This window comes from Ascaphus truei, chromosome 5, assembly GCF_040206685.1.
Source record: "Ascaphus truei isolate aAscTru1 chromosome 5, aAscTru1.hap1, whole genome shotgun sequence".
Taxonomy (NCBI): domain Eukaryota; kingdom Metazoa; phylum Chordata; class Amphibia; order Anura; family Ascaphidae; genus Ascaphus; species Ascaphus truei.
Window position 1 is genome coordinate 9,204,827 of NC_134487.1, and position 24,176 is coordinate 9,229,002.

General features: G+C 46.8%; 1 protein-coding gene across 2 annotated transcripts in view; it reads left to right on the forward strand.

Annotated features, from left to right (window-relative positions):
• TSPAN33 (tetraspanin 33) overlaps window positions 1–24,176 on the forward strand; it is a 110,254-nt gene that overhangs the window by 25,472 nt on the left and 60,606 nt on the right. The gene's annotated exons all lie outside the window — the stretch shown is intronic.

Sequence of the window (24,176 nt, forward strand, 5' to 3'; positions counted from 1 at the left end):
CATAAACTGTTACAAGTGAGGGCAAACGTGCACAACGCAGATACCAAGAGGTAGTGCGGACCCTCGCCCGGAGAGCTTACAATCTAGAGGGGATAAGGGGCAATGTTGAAACAAACAGGTATAGTGGCTGCTGATAGTGGGACGGAGTATATTGGAGCAGCGAGGCTAAGCCTATTTAAACTTTTGGCCATATGTATTGAGATACAAATCGGCATCATATTTATCAAAGAAAAAATCACCTTGAAATCGAACTTTTCTTTTCTTTTACATATGGTGCAGAATTGTACACTTTTTGCCTTGCTACAGAAGCCGCGATTCTAGTGGCCGAGTGCGCGCGCGCGACATCAAGTGTGTGTTCCTAAATGGGGCCGCCCACGGTGGGCGCGATGCAGGCGACCGCGCAGGCGATTTTGTGAAAATACAACTGAATTTTGTTTTTCTTTCGCGCCACATGAACGGTTCAGCCAATGAGGGCGAACCAGCCTGACGCGTCCGCCACGCCTCCCGATCGCCTCCAACCTCAAACAAGGTGCGTGTTTCGCACGAGCGACAGGCCCGCGTGACGTCCCGCGCATGACGCAACTGTAATCGCGACCTTATTGTGTGGGGCAGATTTAAATAATTTCATCAAACGAGGACTCCTGTTTTTAAAATGGTTTTCAAGAAGAAATACTTATTTATTTATTTTTCATGGAATAAATGAAATCGCCGGCATCGGGAACACCTCGTGCTTGTCACAGCGCAGATATGCTGCCAATTCTGGCAGGGCGAGGGTTAATGCGATGCCTTACAAATGTAACAAGACTGAATTCCCAAAGGTGTGAACATTAATTTAATCAGAGTGAGGGGGGGGAAACGTGTACGAACCCCGAGACGCGCCCCTGTATGTGTGAGCTCAAATTACACCCGCGATTAGTCATCATACTGAGGGGGGAACTAATGTAACTGTGACAGGAAGTGTTAATTAGAGAGAAAAATTAATTACTTTTGTATGTCTTAGACCAGGGGTTCTCAAGGACCCCCCTCCCCCCCTGTGCTGAAGCAGGGATATCCATAAAAACCGGTCTGTTGGCGGCCCTTGAGAACTGAGTTTGGAGACCCCTGTCTTAGACCATGGGTTCTCAAGGACTCCCCACTCCCCCACCCTGTGCTGAAGCAGGGATATCCTCAATCTCACCGGTTGCGGGGGACGAGGGGAACCTGCAGCTGAGAACCTTTTGTCTTTAAACTATAAACCTGTGTACATCACTGCTACAGCGGACAGGAAAACGGTCTTGTTTCGTGTTTTCTGACCACAGGGGTTGTGTGATGGGTTAGGAAGTGATATAAGCACAGGGACAGGATTAAACACACATCCCACAGGCCCCACAATCCTGTCCCTGTCTCTGGTGTGCAGCAATGAGCATATTAAAGGAAGTCAATTTGTTTTCATTTTATAACTCCGGTATGAAGCAGGGGTCCCCCTGAGCTGAACCCCGTTAATTTCAGCTCCGGGGATCCCCTGTGTGCAGAGATGCTTATCTCCACAAGGGGGTGCCATCAGCTGCTCTGGCCCGGCTAGCTGGGCTGTAAAGTTTAAAGTTCCCGCGTCACGTGGGCCAATAGGAAGCCACGCCCGATGACATCACGGTTTCCTATCGGCCCACAGGGGTCGGGACCGTTGAAACGCCGCCATTACGTGAACCCTGGTAGCTGCGCGGTAACGGCTACCGGCAAACCCTACGGAGGAGGTCTGTATCTCCGGAAGCAAGGATGTCCCCGGTGCTGAAATGAACGGGGTTGACACTGAACCTCTCATCCCGGTCACCAGGAACCAGCACCGCATCTTTCTTCTCAAATGCCTGAGTCGCCTCCTCCTCTTCTAGGTGTTAAGGTTTTCACCTTGTTGGTTGGATCAGCCATGGTTCCCAGACTTTATAAAAAGTCGTCGTGGTTCTTTTCAGGAAGGCTGACCGTTGTTCCATTAGCATTACTTCAAGTCATCCCTGAAACATTCCTCTGGCAGGCTCCTGTCACCCCTGAAACATGCCTCTGGCAGGCTCCTGTCATCCCTGAAACATGCCTCTGGCAGGCTCCTGTCATCCCTGAAACATGCCTCTGGCAGGCTCTTGTCACCCCTGAAACATGCCTCTGGCAGGCTCCTGTCACCCCTGAAACATGCCTCTGGCAGGCTCTTGTCACCCCTGAAACATGCCTCTGGCAGGCTCTTGTCACCCCTGAAACATTCCTCTGGCAGGCTCCTGTCACCCCTGAAACATGCCTCTGGCAGGCTCCTGTCATCCCTGAAACATGCCTCTGGCAGGCTCTTGTCACCCCTGAAACATGCCTCTGGCAGGCTCTAGTCACCCCTGAAACATGCCTCTGGCAGGCTCTTGTCACCCCTGAAACATGTCTCTGGCAGGCTCCTGTCACCCCTGAAACATGCCTCTGGCAGGCTCCTGTCACCCCTGAAACATGCCTCTGGCAGGCTCTTGTCACCCCTGAAACATTCCTCTGGCAGGCTCCTGTCACCCCTGAAACATGCCTCTGGAAGGCTCTTGTCACCCCTGAAACATGCCTCTGGCAGGCTCTTGTCACCCCTGAAACATGCCTCTGGCAGGCTCCTGTCACCCCTGAAACATGCCTCTGGCAGGCTCCTGTCACCCCTGAAACATGCCTCTGGCAGGCCCTTTTCCAAGACGGGGGAGCACAATGAAGTTACGGGAAAGTTTTTGGTATGAGCTTTTGAGTTTTGGGAATATGTGAGGACCCCCTCCTAACCACCTGCTTCCCAGAACGCCAACACTTCTAGTACATATCGCACTGTGCCATGGGTTTCTCTTGTAGTTTCCGGTAACGTCGCTGCGCTCCCCTGTCCTGTCCGCCGTCCGATGTGAGAAGGATTGGTGGAACAGTTCTTTTAGGGGTTTGAGCTGCAAACAATTCTGTACTTCTACTTGGAGTCTGTTACGCGCTATTTTTTACATTTTAATTATTGCACATTGTTTACTGTACGGCATTTGTGTTATATAACTTGGATACACATTATTATTTTTTTTTATGTTATGCACTTTTGCTTTCATCGATCACACTTTTTGTGTGTGTGTCTTTGATAGGACAGCCACCTTGTTGTTCAGTGTGTGCTGGTGGGGGGGAAGAGAGAGAGGAACGTCATTTTGAACACCTTTTCCACCCCCACCCCCCACTATAGACTCCTGGACCTGCACAGGTCCTAAATCCCTTTCGGCTTCTTTTAAATAATTTTATAAGGGAGGTGTTGGCTCCATATCATTTAATCACGCATACATTTGAACTTTTACCAAAAGATAAGGATCCTGAAACCTTGCATCTTGCAGGACACTATCTTTGTTAAATCAGCAATACAAACCCTTCAGTGACATGCTGGCAGCCGGAGTGAGCGTTTATGTAGCCAGCGTTGTCTGCACAGGTCAGACTGGCTTCGTCATAGGATGAAACACGGGATCTAATATTAGAAAAGTATTGGCTGCAATTCAGCAACGTGTCTCCCCAGCAGCAGACTGTCCAGATGCAGGAAATATCTGCCCATCTTATAACGTTGGTTCAGACGCAGTGACGGACTTTGCTGTAATAGTCTGCAAACATGTCTTTGTACTGGGACTCTGGAATGATTTGGGGTCCCAGACCCTTTTTGTCCAGGCCACTGTGGCAATCTATTAGGACCAATACAGGAACTTGGTTCCCAAGAAAAAAACACATCATAATATTCCAAAAGTGTGTAAACGGATAATAATCACAGGAAATATCTCTCCTCTGATCGAAGTGGTATCAAGTGTGGATAATCAGAAATATAATCACAAAATCCGCATGTTGAATCTGTTATACAAAAACAACTAAAATTAGTTAAATATACATGGAGATTTAGCGGGAGCCCCCATCCCCAAGGAGATGTTAAAGGCGTCAATATCACTAATTCATAAAACTGGGAAAGACCCGCTAGACTGCAAAAGTTACCGGCCTATATCATTAATTAACACTGATGTTAAATTATACGCTAAATTATTGGCCAATAGACTTAGTCTCATCCTACCCAGACTTATACACCCAGATCAAGTCGGATTTATCAAGGGCCGGCAAGCAGCGGATAATACACGACGATTTATTGATCTGTTGGATTTGGCAAATAGTAAGGCAACTCAAAGCATGTTGTTAAGTCTGGATGCAGAAAAAGCTTTCGATAGGATAGACTGGCCATATCTAAAAGAGACGCTTGCGACATTTGGCTTTGGAGATCGGGTGAGTGAGGCGATTCTATCGCTGTACTCTGGCCCCACCGCCAGGGTCATACACCAAGGCTACCCCTCTCTGCCATTCCAAATAAAGAGTGGCACGAGACAGGGCTGCCCATTATCCCCGCTTTTATTTGCCCTATGTATCGAACCACTGGCGGCACAAATCAGAGGAAACCCAGACATCTCAGGGTTAAACGCATACTCCCAGACCCATAAAGCGGCCCTGTATGCGGATGACATCCTCTTGATTATCACAAAACCCCTTACATCCCTACCAAACCTCTTCGACCTACTAGATCGATTTTCTAAGGTCTCCGGCTTCAAAATCAATCAATCCAAATCGGAAGCCCTCAACATCAACCTCCCTAGACACATGGAGAAATTACTAAAATTAAATTTCAAATTTAATTGGCAACAAAACCACATAAAATACCTGGGTGTCCACATCACCAAAACTGTAAAAGACGTGTACAATGCGAATTACCCCAACCTGATTCGGACCTTAAAATCTGATTTACGGAAGTGGACATCCAAAAGGATATCCTGGATTGGACGTATCCATAGTGTCAAAATGAATTTACTCCCCCGTTTATTATACCTCTTCCAAACTCTCCCAGTGCCACTCAGTTGGAGGGACTTGCACTCACTTCAATCTGAAATATCCAAATTCATCTGGGGAGGTAAAAAACCAAGAGTAAGTAAATTAAATATGAAAAGATCTGTGGCGGCGGGCGGCCTAGCTGTACCCTGCCTGGTATCATATTACAAGGCGGCACAATTAAGTCAGATTGTACAATGGCATTCTAACCCAAAGTTAAAGAGATGGGTGGAATTAGAAAATGCTGCATGTGCACCTCTGGAACTGAGCAGCTTAATTTGGTTACCTAAAACGGCGCGAAAATTTACCGCCATGCCGCTCTCCTCGATGACCAACTCAGTGTCAATTTGGGAGTCTACGAAATTTCGGTATTCCCTTACGACAAAACATTCTATGGCAACACCCATTTGGAATAACCCTGATTTCGCTCCAGGTCTATCAGTCAGTAATATCTCAATCTGGAGACAGAGGGGCTACAATCGGATTAGAGATCTGGAGGGTCACGACAGAAAAATCAAAACATTCGACCATATCAGGGAAGAAAAAGAGATCCCTCACTCAGAATTCTTTAGATACCTCCAGATCAGGGCATTTTATAACAAACTTGCCCCATACCCCCTATTAACATCTTTCGAAAAGCTCTGTCTGTCTGAGACCGACACGAAGGGACTTACATCTCAGCTATACGGAGAAGTGATCAGTTCTGGTGAACATGAGCAGCAGATACCCTCATTCCGTTCTCAATGGGAAACAGATCTGGGAGAAAACTTAGAAGATGAAGAATGGAGCGCCATATATATGGCCACAGCGAAGAGCTCCATATGCACCACGCTCAAGGAGAACGCATATAAAGTCCTAATGCGATGGTACCTCACCCCACTGAAATTATCAAGGTTTGTGCCGGGTTCCTCTCCCCTGTGCCCCCGCCAGTGCGGAGGAACAGCCGACCTGTTACATATGCTGTGGTCTTGTCCACGGATCTCTCCACTGTGGGAAGCGATTAGACATTGGATACAGAGACTGTTCGATCTCACCATTCCCCCAGACCCGTGGTTGTTCCTACTGAACAGGCCATTGACGGGCCTTTCCAAAACAAATAACAAACTAATTGCCCATTTCGCAATTGCAACGCGGTGCGAGATTGCAGCATTATGGAAACAATCTGATATTCCAACCATCCCAAAGATTCGGAATCGAATTTGGTTCATTTGCCAGATGGAAAAATTAACGAGTTTAGTTAACGATACTGGTGACAATTTTCTAAAAGTCTGGACGCCTTGGCTGGCACAGACAGATATCCCGGGGATTGAGAGGTCCTCAATATGGCTCTGATAACAGTAGGTGCGTTCTCCTTGGGAGGGGCTTACAGGAAGTATTCTATTCACCCAGGACCCCTTATAGCAACATTATAACATAAGTAATAAGAGAGACGACTCAGCTTGCAAACATCTGCGATGCTTAGCACGGAGCCACGTGCCGCACATACTACCAATGCACTCCCCCTACCTCACCCCCAACCTACCCCTCTCCCCTCCCCTCCCCATCCCGCCTCAATTTTTTTTTTTTTTTTTTTTCTGTGAGTATGTATTGTCTCCCCTTTTAAGTTGAGTTATATGTGTCTGTTTGTCCATTTAAGTAGAGTCGGCTTGGACTATATAGTCCACACCAAAGTACCCGGAAGACCGGGTCCCGAAGCACAGCAGGACCTCGTTGTTACTTATATAATTGTTAAAATATTGTTTGCATACAAGACAAAAGTATTCTGTAATGTATTTTATGCTGTCTTGATTCAATAAAATTTAAGTTATAAAAAAAAAATATACATGGAGATAATGCGTTTCGGGCAAAGAAAGCCCGTTATTTTTTAAACTTATATTTTTATTAAGATTTTTCAAATATAAATGTGAAATGGAGGGGCACAAAGGAAAAGGGGGGGAGGGCGGGTGAAGCAACCATTTTGTAACAAAATGCTTAGTCATCAACGGTCACATTACATCGCGTCTCAAATAACATAACATACTCTCCTCACTCCCAAATCCTCTTTTCTATTAAAATCATATCCTTATCCCACATCCCAGGGTTCCCAAACTTTCTCGTGGTTTGGTTCAGAAATGAGGCGAGGCGCTCCATTAGTTGGACATCATTAACCCTTCTCATAACCTCTCTTCTGGAGGGCGGAAGTGCCTTCTTCCACGCTGCTGCCGCTGCGACAGCGCATGTAGCCGCCGTTGGGATATGCAGAATCGATGTAACTGTGTATAGTGGTTCACATCCTCCATGGGTTTAGCTAGAATAATTTAACACTGGATCTAGCGGTATCTTGATCCCCGTCACATCTATCAATTTGAGAGCTGTCCTCCAATATATCTGCATAACTGGATAAAACCACCAAATATGCGCTAGATCCCCTATCGGTAGACTCCGGGAACATTTGCTTTAACCTTTTTTGGGGGTAATACCAGCGTAGCAGAATTTTATAAATATTCTCTTTAGTTACTGTACATATTCGTAGAGCGGTTTTACCTGTATTATCCCAAATATCTTCCCAGTCCTCTCCTGTTATTTCAGTCTGGAAGTCCAGAGCCCACTGATCTATATATTTATCGTCCGGGGTATCCTTTTGAGGGATTAAACCCTGATAGAGAGATGAAATCAGACCTTTTAGGTATTTTTTTGTTTTGCACAGATCTTCGAATCGTGTGTACTGTATCTAGGGAATTCCTCCCCGTAGAAACCCTTATGCACAAAATGTTCGGACCTGTGTATATATTTGAACATCTCAGTTGGGGGTAGACAATATTTTCTCATCAATTCCTCAAAAGACATCAGCTTGTCGTTTTTTTTTTTAAATATAAACATTGTTATTAGATAAGTGTTACAAACATCCATAAATCAGCAATCAGACAGACTTTGATACCTAACAGTAACATTTTAACAGTATAGAATAGTAAAGAAATGAAGAGAACCCCCGCTGGTTACAATGGTTGCCCTATTCCTTGCGACCCTTACTCAAGGAGATTTGCCCTTGTTTAGGATAGGTGGGCTCTAAGGGACTAGATGGTCAGGCCAGCCTACATGGGGGAAAGTGACAGGAAAAAGAAGGAGAGGGGGAGGGCCAAGGGATGGGAGGGGGAGAGGGCAGGTAGGCCGGTGAGTGTTGAGGGGGGTGCCCCCCAGTATTGGCGACCCCGGACTCAAACCCTGGACTGTATCGTCCGTGCACACATGGGGTGGGAGAAAAGCCTCCACTTCCGGAGGTCTTGGCCTCTAACTTTCCCTGCCTACGTTATGTCGCCCAGGGTTGGTATGGGGAGGGGGGGGAGGACATAGGAGAATATTGATCTCTTTATAATCTACCTTTCAGGTAGATGGTCAGGGCTTAGTCAAAGTGTTGACCATGTTTCCCATGTTTTGTAGAATTTGGCTGTTGATTGTTTTAAAAACGCGGTCAGCTTTTCCATTGCCATCACCTCGTTTACCCTTCTCTTGACCGTTTGTCTGGAGGGGGGGGGAAGTGTTTTTCCAGGCGGCTGCAATGGCACACCTGGCTGCGGTTAGTATAAAGGAAACTAAACTCTTTGTCAATTGGTCAGTCTCCGTTATAGGTTTAGCTAGGAGGTATGTGAGCGGGTCGATGGGGACTGTAAGGTCTGTGGTGTCCCTGATAAGGGATTGAGCTTGTCTTTTTCTAATAGATCTCCCGTCTCTAGAATCCCTCTGTCTCCAGGTTTCAAAATCCTGACCCTGGAATCCCGGCAGAAACCTTGGATTACCAAACAGGGGCGTAAGTCTGGATGGAGTTGACATAACATTATAATTTTATTTTTTTTGCTAGCTGCCAGATTTTTAGGGTGAATCCGATTTACCATTGGGTCAGGCGGTCTCCCAGTACCAACCCCGGGGCTCGACCATAGCAAGGAGGTTGCTCGTAGCAGACTGACCGGGCTTTTTAGTGAGGTCTCCAAATCCACCCAAGCATAAGTCCCTCCCGGGAAAGTGCCAGTACACAATCTGTCACAAATGAGAGGCTATATAATATTTTAAAATATTTGGTTCTGCCAAACCACCTCATTCCTTAGGCTCCAACATAATTGATCTGGCTACTCTTGGTTGTTTATGATTCCAAATAAATTTAATAATTTCAATTTATTTTATATTTGTATGCAAGACAGGAATTGGTAATGTCTGGAAATAGTACAGAAGTCTGGAGAGGATTTTCATCTTGACCGCTGTTATACGCCCTAACCAGGAGATACAATGGGAATTCCAGGCTTGTAGATCTTTTCTTATCTTAGAGAAAAGCTCAGGGTAGTTATATAGAGCTCAACCCCGTAATAGCGCGATCCGCCACAACGCAGATCCACGTATAACGTGGTCTGAGCGTGGCTTCCGATTTTTAAAAACATCCAAGTTTTTTTTTTTTTAAGCGAAATGACCGCCGCGCAAGGACTTACCCGGCACCTGCAACTCTCTCCTCTCTCCCTGCTTCATCAGGCTGCCCACATATTATAAATGATAAAATAATAATTTATAAATTATACATTAAAATAAAATAATAATTTAACCATACCACGTAGGTATCGAACCCATGAGCCCCTAGCCCCTGATTCTATAGCCCCTACACATAGGATTGGTGTGATGTCATTAACTCTATTATCAAACTTAACTTATACTGCACAGTACTGAAAGGCAGTACTGTGCAGTAGAAGTTAAGTTTGATAATAGTCAATGACATCACACCACACCAATCCTATGGTGTAGCAGGTAAAGAATCGGTGTGTGTGTGTGTGTGTGTGTGTGTCCGTCCGTCCGTCCGTCCGCCCGCCCGCCCGTCCGTCCGCAATAAAGCATTGAATGTTATAAATAAAAAAAAACTTGGAGATTTGCGCCACGCGGGGAGAGAGGAGAGAACTGCAGAAGCCGGTTCTCGCACGGTGGCCATTTCGCGATCCCGATTATAACGCAGTCTCATTATGTGGAGCAGAGTTGTATTTATATAGTGAATTGTAGTCTCTAGTGAGGTGAATCCCCAGATATTTTAAATGGGTCTTTTTCCACTAGTAGTCAAAGTGGCCTTTGAGAACCTCAACCTCCCTTTCCGTTAACGTAAAATTTAACGCTTCCGACTTTCCTACATTGACTTTATGCGTACCCACGGAGGGTGGATTGTAAATTCGGGAGGGACACCAAAGGAGTAGATATGGTAAGAATGATATCATCTGCAAAGAGTGATATTTTATATCACTATAATTTTTTATAGCACTATTTTTATAGCGCTATTTTTTATAGCACTCATCTTTTATTTTAATCCCTTGTATATTTGTGGAAGTTCTGATTGTAGCTGCAAGAGGCACGATTGCCAGGGCAGAAAGAAGAGGAGAAAGGGTACACCCCTGTCTATTTACATTCTTAATTATGTTCCTTTCCCCTCCTGGGATTTTCAAAGTGGGTGTCGGATAGAGGGCACGAACCCCCTGTAAAAAGACCCCCGAAAATTCAAATGCCTCAAGACGTTTTATCCAGAAAATCCAATTTTATCCTACCAAACGCCTTCTCCGCATCCAGACACAACAACACTGCCTTCACTTTGGATTTATGGACCTGTTCAATCACATTAATAATTTTCCTTGTGTTGTCAGACCCCTGGCGTTCGCACACAAAACCCATTTGATCATAATGGATTAATCTAGGAAGTATTGGGTTCAGCCTGTTAGCCAGAATTTTACTATACATTTTCAGACCTGTTTTAAGCAGTGAATTTTGTCTGTAGCTACCACAACATAGAGGATCCTTTCCCTCTTTAGGGATCACCACTATATTAGCTTTCGTCATCTGGGAGGGGTTTTGTTTTCAGCTAAGAAAATCCTTAAATAAGTCTAGAAGACATGGTCCTAGGATTCCTACAGTACAGTATAATATAAATTTGAAAAGCCATCTGGCCCAGGTGCCTTTGACTGCTTCAATGAGCTAACCGCCCTTACTAGCTCTGAGTTATTTTTCCAGTTAAAATTTTAGGATCTTCCTCTGTCCGTTTCGGAAGGTTGCAATCTCTAAGATAATCCTCTGTCTGGGACAGGTTCAGGATTTTAGAATTTTAAGTTTAGTTATCTAGATTATACAGGTCCGTATAGAATTTAGCACATTCCTCTTCTATCTTCGAGGGGTTGTATGTAACTTCTCCTTTCATTCTAATGGCAGGGACCAAAGTTCTCGACCTAATCCCTCTTGAGTTTTTGTCAATAAATGGTCCGCCTTGTCTCCCTTATCATAATACATCTGTTTAGTCCACTTCATGACCTTCTCTACCTCTTCTAATTGCAAGATCTTAAGTTCTACTCTTGCTTGACTTCAAATTTTAGAAACTTTCCTCGACGGGTTTTTTTTTGTGAGTGTTCATACTACTATTTTTTCCGTTAAAATTTTGTTTCTCTATTTGTATTCTCTTTCGATATGATGCTATTGAAATGAGCTGTCCTCTGATGGTGGCCGTGTGTGCCTCCCATAGTATTGCTGTAGATTCTACAGATCCGTTATTAATATGGAAATAATTTTTAAGAGACTCCAATTTGAGTACTAATCTCTGGGTAATTGTTAGGTCCAATCTTCTTGATCAGACCTAGGTCAGGAAACCTTACACCAAACTTGACTACCCGGGGAGCTTTCATCACAGCACCGCTATATTCTTTTGGTCTCAGCTATGATAGTATACGAGCCCAGAGAGGCAAGAATTCAGAGACACGCAATGTGGCTGATTTCTCACTTCTGTTTAGTAATTGGACGGAGCGGTCTTATATACAGGAAGGCAAGGAGAAAAAACCGTGGTCAGTTTAATACACCTGTTGTTACAAACTGAATTCCCACATATAGATTATATATCTAAAATTACATATACCAACTGGAAATGCCTTCCCTGGGCAATTTAAACATTTTACTGCTGGAAATAGGGATAAGGGTCAACAGTTATCAATGGGGTCAGACAAGGCGGGGGATTTTATTTCTCGTGTCAGACATACTGAGACAGCTGATCTAAAACTTAACGAAGCTAAAATATTTAACTATTTTAGTCCCTGAGAAGAACAAAGCTGGCACATATTGCTTTAACCTTTTCAGTCCCTGAAGGGAACAGAGCTGACAGATACAATTTTTAACTTTACAGTAATTAAATAGTGAGTCATTCATCCTCCAATGGAATGATCGAGTGCTAATAAATGGGGGATCGAACAAAATCGCCACAGAGGCGTGGTCTGACCACGTAATAGGTCCTATATCTGAATAGACCAATACTTCCAGGATACTTGGGGATACAAATATATTATCGATTCTAGAGTACCTGTCGTGTGGGAGCAAGTAAAAAGAGTAATCCCTTTGTCCTTTGTGAGCCATGCCAGGCATCCCACAGACCAAATTCTTTAAGTAGCAGTCTGAATTTATTTGCTACACTGTAGGTCATTGCAGTGTGGAGATGTTCTGAGTGAGTGGAATTGCCCATCTGGTCTGGTACCATATTAAAATCCCCTCCCTGGTGACCATTCTGAATGATGTCTTATCAAACTTTTATGTTCACTGATGCACTGTGTAAGTGCCCTAGATTTCTCACCCACACATATAAAGCCACAAGGGCATTTCAGTAAATAAACAACATAGTCTGACAATTCAAGTATGTTCTAATTTTGTATTATTTCCAACTGCGTTGACTGGAAAAGTGACATCCCTTAACTATCCCATTACAGTGGACACTATGTCCACAGGGAAACATACCTATTGGATTGTCTAACCAACCACCAGTATTGACATGTCTTGCTTTTGAAATCAGTCCTTATTAGTCTGTACTTTGTTGTATGATCTTCTATAGGACATCAATACAGGTGATCGACAAGTATCAGCTATCCTTTAATCGTTCTGCAAATATATACCAGTTTTTTAACAATAGATTCAACCTTGTGTGACATCAATGAATATGTACTAACAAGGGGGATCCTCTCTGATGTGGATTTCTGTGATGTCCTATTAAGCAATGATTTTCTATTTGCTAACAAGGACCTAGTTGTAAGGCTCTTTAGCCATTTAAATGGCTAGCCACATTCAGCAAATTTCTCTACCATCTAGTTTTTTCACATTATTCCTCAGCCCTTATTCCTTAGACCTCAGCCATTTAGAAAAACCATATGCAAATATGTTCATGAAACCACAAGGAGCGACAAAGCTATTCTCGAACTAGTTCATGAACCGGTTTGCATAGGGTGCCATGTTGGACCCCATGGCAGTCCCCTGTATTTGCAAGTAAACCCCATTGTCAAATTGAAAGTAATCTAATAGAACCCCAAAGCAACCTATTTGGTACTACCCATGACTCCACCTAAATTTGGTGTACAACGTGTAACTTGGCAGGGCTGTCACTTGCTCCCTTATTATTTGATTTGGCTATTGAGACTCTTGCTATTGCTTTAATATCTGTTACTCAAGGTCTAAAAATTGCAACTAAGTTTATTAAGTTGGCCTTGTGCACTGATAATTTGCTTTTGTTCATATTTAACTCTCAGGTTTATGTACCTGCAATCCTATGCAAAGTCTAAGTTCGTTTACTCCTTTTTTTGGATACAAAATCAAGTCGTCTAAATCTGAGGTTGTGTGGCTAATGGGGATGACAAAATATCTAATGATTTACAATGTGATATGTATTTAGGAATTTATATCCCTCTGGATGAAAAATCAATCATGTGGAACTCACTGGGTTAAAGGTGACAGCTAACACCTGTTACATTGTCATCATGAAGCTTCTCCAAATGACACTCCCCAAATCACAAAGGGAAAGGACGAGCTAAGTTCCTACGTACCTTTGCGGCACTGTCGCTCCAAATGACACTGATCTACCTGAGAGCATTTCATTTATTGCAAATACACGGTTTGTTGCTATGTGGGGCGAGGAGTTCACGGTAACGAGATGATTTGCATTTGGTTTGTATATTGAGTGAGGCATGTAATTTATTCCAACTTTGGGCCGTATGTATCAAGGCAAAAGTGGAGCAATTCAAAATATTACATTCAAATCAATACAATATTTTATTTGATGCATATGGTGCCGTTTCTAAACTACAACGTGCCTAAAAAAAAAAAACTATTGTATATTTAGGAATTGATATCCCCCTGGATAAAAAAAATAAATAAATAAGAAAATGTAAATTTGAAACCAGCAATTAATAAAATTGTTAAAGAGCTCAATGATGGGAGGAATTTTAGGATCGTCTCGTGGTTAGAGCAGCTCTTGGTAAGAATTGTATTTGATAAATACACTTTTGCTAATCCTGTGCTGCGGCGGAGGGAGGCTTCGTCCACCCGCGCGCTCACTAATATTTAACATCCCAACGCCAAGAATTTCAAAATAATATCCTGGTGTGTGCTTGAACTTGATATCAGATCAGGTGAGAAGTAAAGCTTATTTCCAAGTATTTCTTCTATCTCCCTATTCCGGGTAATGCAGTGTTTACCCCCCAGTGATACTGCCTGCAATCCATTTTGGGGTTCAATAAGGTATTTATTAAAGGTGAATTAAGATTATGGGGGACAGATACTGCCCAATTAAAAGACGAACCGTGATGGTCTCTTTTTTTTTTTTAATGTATCATTAGAATTGAGGCATTGTATCAGTTCTGTCTGTGAGATATGGAAATGTATCTTATACTATATTAGTGAAAGCACTGTATGTTTGCCTGCCTGGATGTCCGGTGTCCCTAGGGGCAATCTCATTGGTCCCTTGGGCCGCCCGCCCCCGCACACCTCTCATTGGCCTGAGGCGGAGTGACGGGCCAAAAAAAACACACACACACACACACACACACAGTGTCACACACGGTGTCACACATGGTGTCACACACACACACACACACACAGTGTCACACACACAGTGTCACACACACACACACACACACACACACACACACACACACACACACCTCCCTGAACATCGTGACTCGCGCGCACCTCCTCCTCTCCCCGTGTCTCCCGCGCTTTCACCCCGCCCCCCCCCCCCCCCGGCGCCGCTACAGTCAGCGGGACACACACACACTATTATTACCCCTTCAGCGCCCCCCCACCCAGTGTCAGCGGCCGTGCGAGAGCCCCCTCTATATCTCCCACCTCTCCCCCCCCACACATATACATGCCCCCCCCTCCCCGGCGCTCACAACTCACCCCCCTCCCCGGCGGGGGAACAGCCAGTGGCCAGGCAGCCTGCCTCGCGGCGCCGAGTGCCCAAGATGGCGGCGGCCTCACTCGCGGCGGCGGCCGGAAGCCTCCCTGTTTCCCGCGCTTTCAGTCCCCCCCCCCGGGCGCCGCTACAGTCAGCGGGGGAGCGAGCGAGCGCCCGGGACACAGCGGGGGAGCGGCCACAACACGCTGCCTCCCGCCTCAGATCCACGTGGGACTTGCCTGACGGGTGAGTGAGCGGCCTTCACCTCCCCTCACCCACCCCTCACCCCCGTTCACCTCCCCTCACCCTCCCCTCACTCCACTTCCCCTCCCTTCCACATCCCCTCCACCCCCCCTTCACCTCCCCTCACCCCCCTTCACCTCCCCTCACCCACCCCTCACCCCCCTTCACCTCCCCTCACCCACCCCTCACCTCCCCTCACCCTCCCCTCACTCCACTTCACCCCCCTTCACCTCCCCTCACCCTCCCTTCACCTCCCCTTCACCTCCCCTCCACCTCCCCTCACTCCACTTCACCTCCCCTCCACCCCCCCTTCACCTCCCCTCCACCCCGCTTCACCTCCCCTCCACCCCGCTTCACCTCCCCTCCACCCCGCTTCACCTCCCCTCCACCCCCCTTCACCTCCCCTCCACCCCCCTTCACCTCCCCTCCACCCCCCCTTCACCTCCCCTCCACCCCCCCTCCGCCCCCCCCTTCACCTCCCCTCCACCCTCCCCCCCCCTCCACCTCCCCTCCACCCCCCCCCCCTCCACCCTCCCTTCACCTCCCCTCCACCCCCTTTACCTCCCCTCCACCCCCTTCACCTCCTCTCCACCCCCCCTTCACCTACCCTTCACCTCCACTCCACCCCCCCCTTCACCTACACTCCACACCTCCCCGCCACCCCCCCCCCTTCACCTCCCCGCCACCCCCCCCCTTCACCTCCCCTCCACCCTCCCCCCCCCTCCACCTCCCCTCCACCCCCCCCCTCCACCCTCCCTTCACCTCCCCTCCACCCCCTTTACCTCCCCTCCACCCCCTTCACCTCCTCTCCACCCCCCCTTCACCTACCCTTCACCTCCACTCCACCCCCCCCTTCACCTACACTCCACACCCCCTTCACCTCCCCGCCACCCCCCCCTTCACCTCCCCGCCACCCCCCCCTTCACCTCCCCGACCCCCCCCTTCACCTCCCCGCCACCCCCCCTTCACCTCCCCGCCACCCCCCCCCCTTCACCTCCCCGCCACCCCCCCCCCTTTTCACCTCCCCGCCACCCCCCCCCCTTTTCACCTCCCCGCCACCCCCCCCCCCCCCTTCACCTCCTCTACACCCCCCCTTCACCTCCCCTCCACACCACCTTCACACCCCCTTCAGCTCCCCTCCACACCCCCTTCAGCTCCCCTCCACACCCCCTTCACCTCCCCTCCACCCCCCTTCACCTCCCCTCCACCCCACTTCACCCCCCTTCACCTCCCCTCCACCCCCCTTCACCTCCCCTTCACCTCCCCTTCCCACCGCCTCCCCCCTTCACCTCCCCATCCCACCGCCTCCCCCCCTTCCCACCGCCTCCCCCCTTCCCACCGCCTCCCCCCCTTCCCACCGCCTCCCCCCCTTCCCACCGCCTCCCCCCCATTCCCACCGCCTCCCCCCCCTTCCCACCGCCTCCACCCCCCTTCCCACCGCCTCCCCCCCTTCCCACCGCCTCCCCCCCATTCCCACCGCCTCCCCCCCCTTCCCACCGCCTCCCCCCCCTTCCCACCGCCTCCCCCCCCTTCCCACCGCCTCCCCCCCCTTCCCACCGCCTCCCCCCCCTTCCCACCGCCTTCTGCCCCCCCCCCTTCCCACCGCCTCCCCCCCTTCCCACCGCCTCCCCCCCCCTTCCCACCGCCTCCCCCCCATTCCCACCGCCTCCCCCACCTTCCCACCGCCTCCCCCCCCTTCCCACCGCCTCCACCCCCCTTACCACCGCCTCCCCCCCTTCCCACCGCCTCCCCCCCTTCCCACCGCCTCCCCCCCCTTCCCACCGCCTCCCCCCCCCTTCCCACCGCCTCCCCCCCCTTCCCACCGCCTCCCCCCCCCTTCCCACCGCCTCCCCCCCCTTCCCACCGCCTCCCCCCCCCTTCCCACCGCCTCCCCCCCCTTCCCACCGCCTCCCACCCCCCCTTCCCACCCCCCCCTTCCCAACGCCTCCACCCCCCCTTCCCCTTGCCACCTCCCCCCTCCTCCCCCTTCACACCACCTCCCCCCTCCTCCCCCTTCACACCTCCTCCCCCTTCACACCACCTCCCACCTCCCCCCACCCGCCGCACGCATTCAACAGACAACCCACACACTCGACACACACCTGCCGCATCCTGCCCCTACGCAACAATATCACTGACCAGCTGTCACCCGCACTCGCCACACACCCGCCGCCTCACACCCTAGCAGGACCCCGACCCACAGCCAGCACTCACTACCCACGCGCCACCCGTACTGAACACCCATCCGCCGCCTCACACCCTAGGAAGACACACGCCTCACATTTTCACATCACTTATGTCACCAAAATATACATTGTACTGTGCTGTGTTTACAATAAACCATTTTTATACAACATCGTATTACATTTTCTTCCATCTTTTTTTTCAACATTATTATGAAACCTTTACAACAAACAGTCACCTATTGTTCCACCATTTATAAATAATACTACCTATTACGCATTTACCTCCCGGGCAACGCCGGGTATATCAGCTAGTTTTATTTATTTATGGAAGTAATACAGTGAGAGTTACCTGTCGTTTTCACGCATGTCCTTGGCACAGTGTTATAACAATACACGGTTACATTAAAAGAACACAGGTTATACAGTCAATTCACAGACATTTCATGGGCAGAGTTGGAAAATTGGGTACAGGGGATAAAAGGGCTGGTGCGTTTCAGATTGAAATAGGGAAGCTTCAGGAAACGTCCGTCTTTGGGACGACCCAGGTGTACACTGAAGGGGTTCAGATTGAATGCAGCTGAGAATACAAACTTCTTTGTCCTCTCGGCTCTTTAACATTACAGTGGGTGGGAGTGACGTTCCACAAAGTACAAGCAAATGTTAACCCTTAGGTCCTGTGCTTAGGGGAGCCCCATGTGCTATCAGGCGTCCGCCTTTGGGGCAACGCAGGTGTAAACTGCTTATGTGTATGATCCCAACCTCCACTGCAAGCATCTTAGGAGCCATCGAAAACCTTGAAATGTTTATCCTGGATGATGTCAAACTCTTCCCCAGTCAGCGGCCCCTAAGAAATTAAACTTTTAACTAATTAGAGTAAATGAGTACTTCAGTATTGGGTGGTACATTTTTTAACTAAGACTAACAATAGATGTTATAAGACAAGCTTTCGAGTTCTACTCTCTCTCCCTCAGGTCGGCGATACTGATTTACAGATTATTCACGCGTTCCAGGCACTCCAAGCCGCTTCAAAAAATTGTTTCTTTCATATATACAGCCTTTGATTATCTTTTTTTATTGAAAACTAATGACCTAATCCGACAATCTATTAGTTCTCCTGTGATCGATCAGCAAAATTCTGCTTCCCAGGGTTCACTAAATGGCTGCCTTTCAGTTTCAAAGCAACACTTCAGTCAGTGTAACTCAGGAGCTACAATGTATTCTTAGGCCTCGGACATGGTCAAAAAAACCGTGCTGTGGCGCGCTGAGGGGAAACATTATCCCTATCAGCGCGGCTTTAGACAGCCCTTCCGCAGGCGTGCGGAGGCGTGTGGAAATGCAGGAGACAGGCGAGTTTAAATTTTGCCGCTGAGGGAAGCGCAGGGCCGGTCACGTGACTGCCAGAAGCCAATGGCAGTCCGTGACGTCGGTGACGTGGCGCCCTAGCCCCGCCTCCAGGCCCGGCTCCCACCCGGCACACAAGCGCGCTCGCTGACGCTCATGCAGGTACACGAATAATCTCCTGCTTGAGCAGGAGAGCATGAGTGTCGGCGCTGCCCAGCGCTCCTCCCTGCACCATGTCCCAGGCCTTATATTACATTATCTATTGTTCTAGTTTGCAGCTCAAGCTTTTGGGAATAATGGCAACAAATGATAACAAACAGGAAAGTGTTGCAAAGCTCTTGCACTGCTGGAAACGTGGGCTAAAGCCTGCTATAAACATCACAGGATGCTCAGTATGTTATAACGCATTAAAAATGGCATTAAGAGTTGCATTAAAAAGAAAATGCAGTAAGTAATATTTAATACTACAGGACGGATTTATTTAAACACACACACACACGAAATTGCATGGAATGCTCCTTTAAACACCGATGGTAAAAAAAAAACCAAGATGACAATTTTAGACACAAGATGCTGAGAATTCCTGGCAGAGGGGATGGTACATAAACAGACCGAGAGGGGGGGTGCGATACATGGATGAAAGGGATATTGAGAAATTAAGAACATGTAGGACCAGTGTTTAGGGCGTGTGCAGGGGGGGGGGGAGAAGGCTTTGAAATTAAAATGAACAAAGCGGTAGGGAGAAACATTACAAGAAATTATAATAATGCTGATGGGTTTTCTTACACACTAAGTCCTTCTAATGGTGTCAAAAAGAATGATTATTTTTAGTGCAAATGTTTTTCCGTTGAGTGCTTTGAAGCGGCCAAACCTTCGCTATTAGTATTTCTTTGTGGAAGCCAGTTATATTTTTGTGTTCTGGCCTCTGTTGGGTGTGCACCTTCTCTTCGTAAAGTTTCTCATCCTGTTCTTTCCTTCCCTTTTATTGTTCTTTGTCAAAAAAAAAAAAAGTCTGGTTAATCTCCGTCTCACATCTGGGTGATTTTAATGTTTGTTCCGGTAATCGGTACAAACAGTCTCAAGCCTTGTACTTGATGTGTCATGCTTTCTGTTTGTGTTTTATATGAGCGAGGTGCATTGGGAACAGTTGTTGGCCCTTTCAAAGGGTATTTACTAAGTGGTCTTACTCTGCATTGCACACTAACAAGTGCACTCATTCCATTCCCTGTCAGTGAGTTTTGTATAACCAATGGGTTCATGAAGAACAAAGCTAGCAACCCTTTCAACAACTACAGTACTTCATATTTTAGGGAACAAACTTTGCTGTAGATGAAAACATTTATTTCTTTATTTAGCATAAAACCTTTGCTGTATGGCTGCATTAAACTGGGATATAGAAACTAACATATTTGGAGGAACTCATTGAACTGTATTGATGCATTTTAGTGCGCCATTTTCTTTTGTACATGTTTCTTAAAGCAGCAGCTCAAGCTGCAATATGTGCATCAATACAATCTGCACACTGACAGGTGATTGGCAACCTAACTAATCAATCCGTTCTCCTGTGATCGATCGGCGAAGATTCGGCTCGGGGGTTCACTAAATGGCTGTCAGTGCAGCAGAAGAGGACCACATGATACCATTGGTGCACTGCTAGAGAGAGGGCGGGGCTCAAAACTGGGTGTGCCAATGCCTGTCTCAGAAGAGGAAGGGGATGTGACTTTGTAAATGGTTGCTATAGAAACAAATATTCTTGTTGCATTAGAATACTGTCACGGGAGACCAGAACTTTTAACACCAAAATACCCGGATCCTTTGATTGAGCAAAGCAAGAGATAAAATAAATTGTGATTGATTTACAGAATGAACATGCACAGCTTGGTTTACAATTACAACGAAAATACACTTACTGGAATGAGGTCAAACGAAATATCTTGTTTCCAAAACAAAATGTTGCAAAACAAAGTCTCTAGGAGCAATTTCCACGGAGCGGGAGTTGCTTGCGAAAAGAGCCTGAAACAGTCCTCGGTCAGCAGCGCAATTTGCCACTGTTGTTTTACTCCGCTGGCGCTGCTTCTTTTGTCCTGTTCCCGTAGTATTGGATCTTGGAACCTTAGTTCTTACGAACTCTTGAAGCTTAGCTGAATCTTTGTTACGATGTTACAAATCTCTTACAGCATGATGAATCTTAGGTGAATCTGTTACAGCGTGATGGCTGCACGCGTTCTTATAGAGTTAACATTCCTATACTTAACTAGTGCAGCCTATCTCTGCGTGGGAATATTTCCATACCCCTATCCCGGAGTTGCCAATACTTTGCAAACCTGGCAGAGGGAGCTTCTCATTCTACACTGGGCACGTGCGAACTTTGCCTCTTTGCCGCTTAGCATATGAGACCCTGCTCCTCTTACCTGGTGCCGCTCAGTCTGGGCAGGGTGACATTTTGCCAGGATGGCTTATTGAAGTTCTCTTCCCCTACCAAGCAAGCTAACAAATGGTTTAACACCTCCATATCCTGGATTGCATTTGAAGCTTAGAGGGCGGAGTAGCCACTCTGTCTCTCATGCAAATGGATTTTTACCCCTACTGAACATTAATGTAACTTAAAAACATATGACTCTCGCCACCTTATACCTGGTGAGAGATGTACTGAACCCCACACTGGGTTTTGGGCATATACCGTGGACCTTTGAATGTAATTTAATTCCCTGCCCGGTCTTACTATTCTGGTCTGTGCTGAAGCAAGGATTCGTCCGCTGGTTAACACTCCTGGAATAGTAAGACACACACATACAGTTTTATTCACAAAAACAGTGTTTCTGCCATGATTGGGTTGCAGAGCTGACAATTCACAATTCCCCAACCTTGCTCAGGGGCACCCAGTCGGGCATAATACCTTTATTAGTGGCCTGGGTTCCCTGTCACCGTCACAAATACATTAAATAATATATATTTTTTTTTAATGCTACAAGTATTTTCTCATAGTACAAAACTGATTTATTAAAAAAAACAAAAACATGTAGGATATTGCTTGAACTGCAGTTTACATTTTTTTTTTAAAGTGTGTGGAATGAGGATGAAAAAATGGTCATTACCTGAAGATACAGAAAAAAGAGTGAGTAGGTTTAAAAGCAAAGAAGTCGGTGAAATCAATACAAGGGGAAGGGGTGATGAAATGAAAATGGCGGTGGTTCGGACATTTCGCGAGCAGGAATGACCATCACTGGACACAGATGGTACTCGTGTGGATTCCAAGTGAAATTAAAAGCCCAACACGACAACCAAAAGTAAGACGGGAGGATGACATCAGAAAATGTGTTGCAATGACGAGGAGAGGCTGCAACCGCAGTACTGTACCCGGGAGATCATTGGGGAGACCTTCATCCAGCAGTGGGGAGACAAGGGACCGGGGTGCTACCTTCTATTGAAGGCTAACCCAGAGACTTTTTATAATACATTTATTTTTTTTAAATGTATTTATTTTATATATTTACTTCTCTTACCGCCGACATCTCTCTCCCAGCATCATCTTCCCCTGCAAGGTTCAGTCAGCATGGCAACGGGGTGGCTTTTGGCGCCGAGGCGTCACGTTACCCCTGAGGAAGCCACAATTGGTGAAATGCGTTGGGATTGAACCGGAGGTCACCATACCAATCGTTTCTCTCAGAGCAGAGAGAGAGCAAGAGAATTGCAAGACTCTGAAATACTCCGCCTCATGAGCTAACAGCTGAGAACCGCTACTGAACAGCTGAGTGCGGGCTGTGGGCGAGTCTCGCTGGGAGAACAGCTGAGTATTGGGCGGGTCTCGCTGGGAGAACAGCTGAGTGCAGGCTTTGGGCGGGTCTCGCTGGGAACAGCTGAGTGCGGGCAGTGGGCGGGTCTCGCTGGGAACAGCCCCCCCCCTACCAGCTGACTAACATTTTGCGGCGGCTGCACCAACAGGCTTTTCAAACAACTCTTTGGGAGAGGGGCTGAGAGAGCCAACCACATGTGCTGTGGGAAAGTTCGGTGGAAGGCATGGAGAGCTACCTTATCCAGCAGGTGCTGACCACACAACATTAACATACAACCAGTCTAACTAGTTCCACATTAAAAAGATGTGAGTGGGAAAAAGAGGGACACTCGAAATATTGAAATACCTTGGCCAGGTAGAAATCTGTCTAAGCTGACACAATGCCTACATGTGGCATTATTTTAAACACTTCGTCTGCACTTTTTTTTATGAATCAAGGCGGACATTCAAGAGGACGTTTCCAACCAAAAGTGGATCTCTGAAAATATTGCAATACTGCACCCCAATAATTCTTCTCTACAGAAATGGAGAATTAGTTAGACTTTTAACAAAAATGTCAGCTTGTCTTGCATACATAACAGAGACTTTAAGTTCGAATGTTACATTTTTTTTATTTTTAAACTTAATAAATTGTATATGCTTTTTGCAATACTGTTCAAATATTAATTACAGGAGGCTTTTTTCTGCACGTATACATCGATTTTCCCACCTAAAGTATTAACCCTTCCATTCTCAGTGTCCCCTGCCCTTCCTTCTGTGTGTTTTCCCCTGTTAATTAGTGCCACAAGATCTGTCTCTTTGTCTGTCTCTTTCTCTCTCTTCTCATCAAACAGGACTTAGAAAAACCTTTTTATTTCTTGGGCTGCATTTTCAGGATTTCCTTCCTTTTAACTGTGTAAACACCTATTCAGAATTTGATCACATTTATATCCAACACTTGTGATATGTATACACTTTTTATTTTATTTTTACGTCGATTTTAATATGGTTAGCACCTTTTTCTTTTCACATCAATAGTAACGTAACTTTTAAATACAATGTTGGACTCTGTAGTTTGCCATAAACTATCAATTGTTCACTCAAATGGTGTATACGTCCAGTGGTTTAGGCAGCCACATATGTGTAACAGTTTCTCTCCCCTCCTCCCCCCCCCCCCCCCTCCAATCGCAGATAGGAACCATGTGTGGGAATCTACATGTGTTACAGTGTCTGGTGCAATACCTGTTAGGCTCACAGGAGGCCTGAGCCTCCGCTGATGGGGAACCTGGGGTGTATCCTGGAACGGTGCTCGTAGCACCTCCACCTGTGCAGGATTCTAGAGTGTAGAATAACCCCTGACACAGGACCCACATACAGTGACCAATACACAAGGTTGTAGGTAAAAACCGTTTACTATATGTATCACAATCATAACAGTAGTGTCACCCTGTAACACTAGGCCTCGCAGGGCCATAACCCCACACCATTTATTTATTTATTTATAAAATGTGTTACCAGGAAGTAATACATTGAGAGTTACCTCTCGTTTTCACGTATGTCCTGGGCACAGAGTAAAACAAAAAATACATGGTTACAAGTA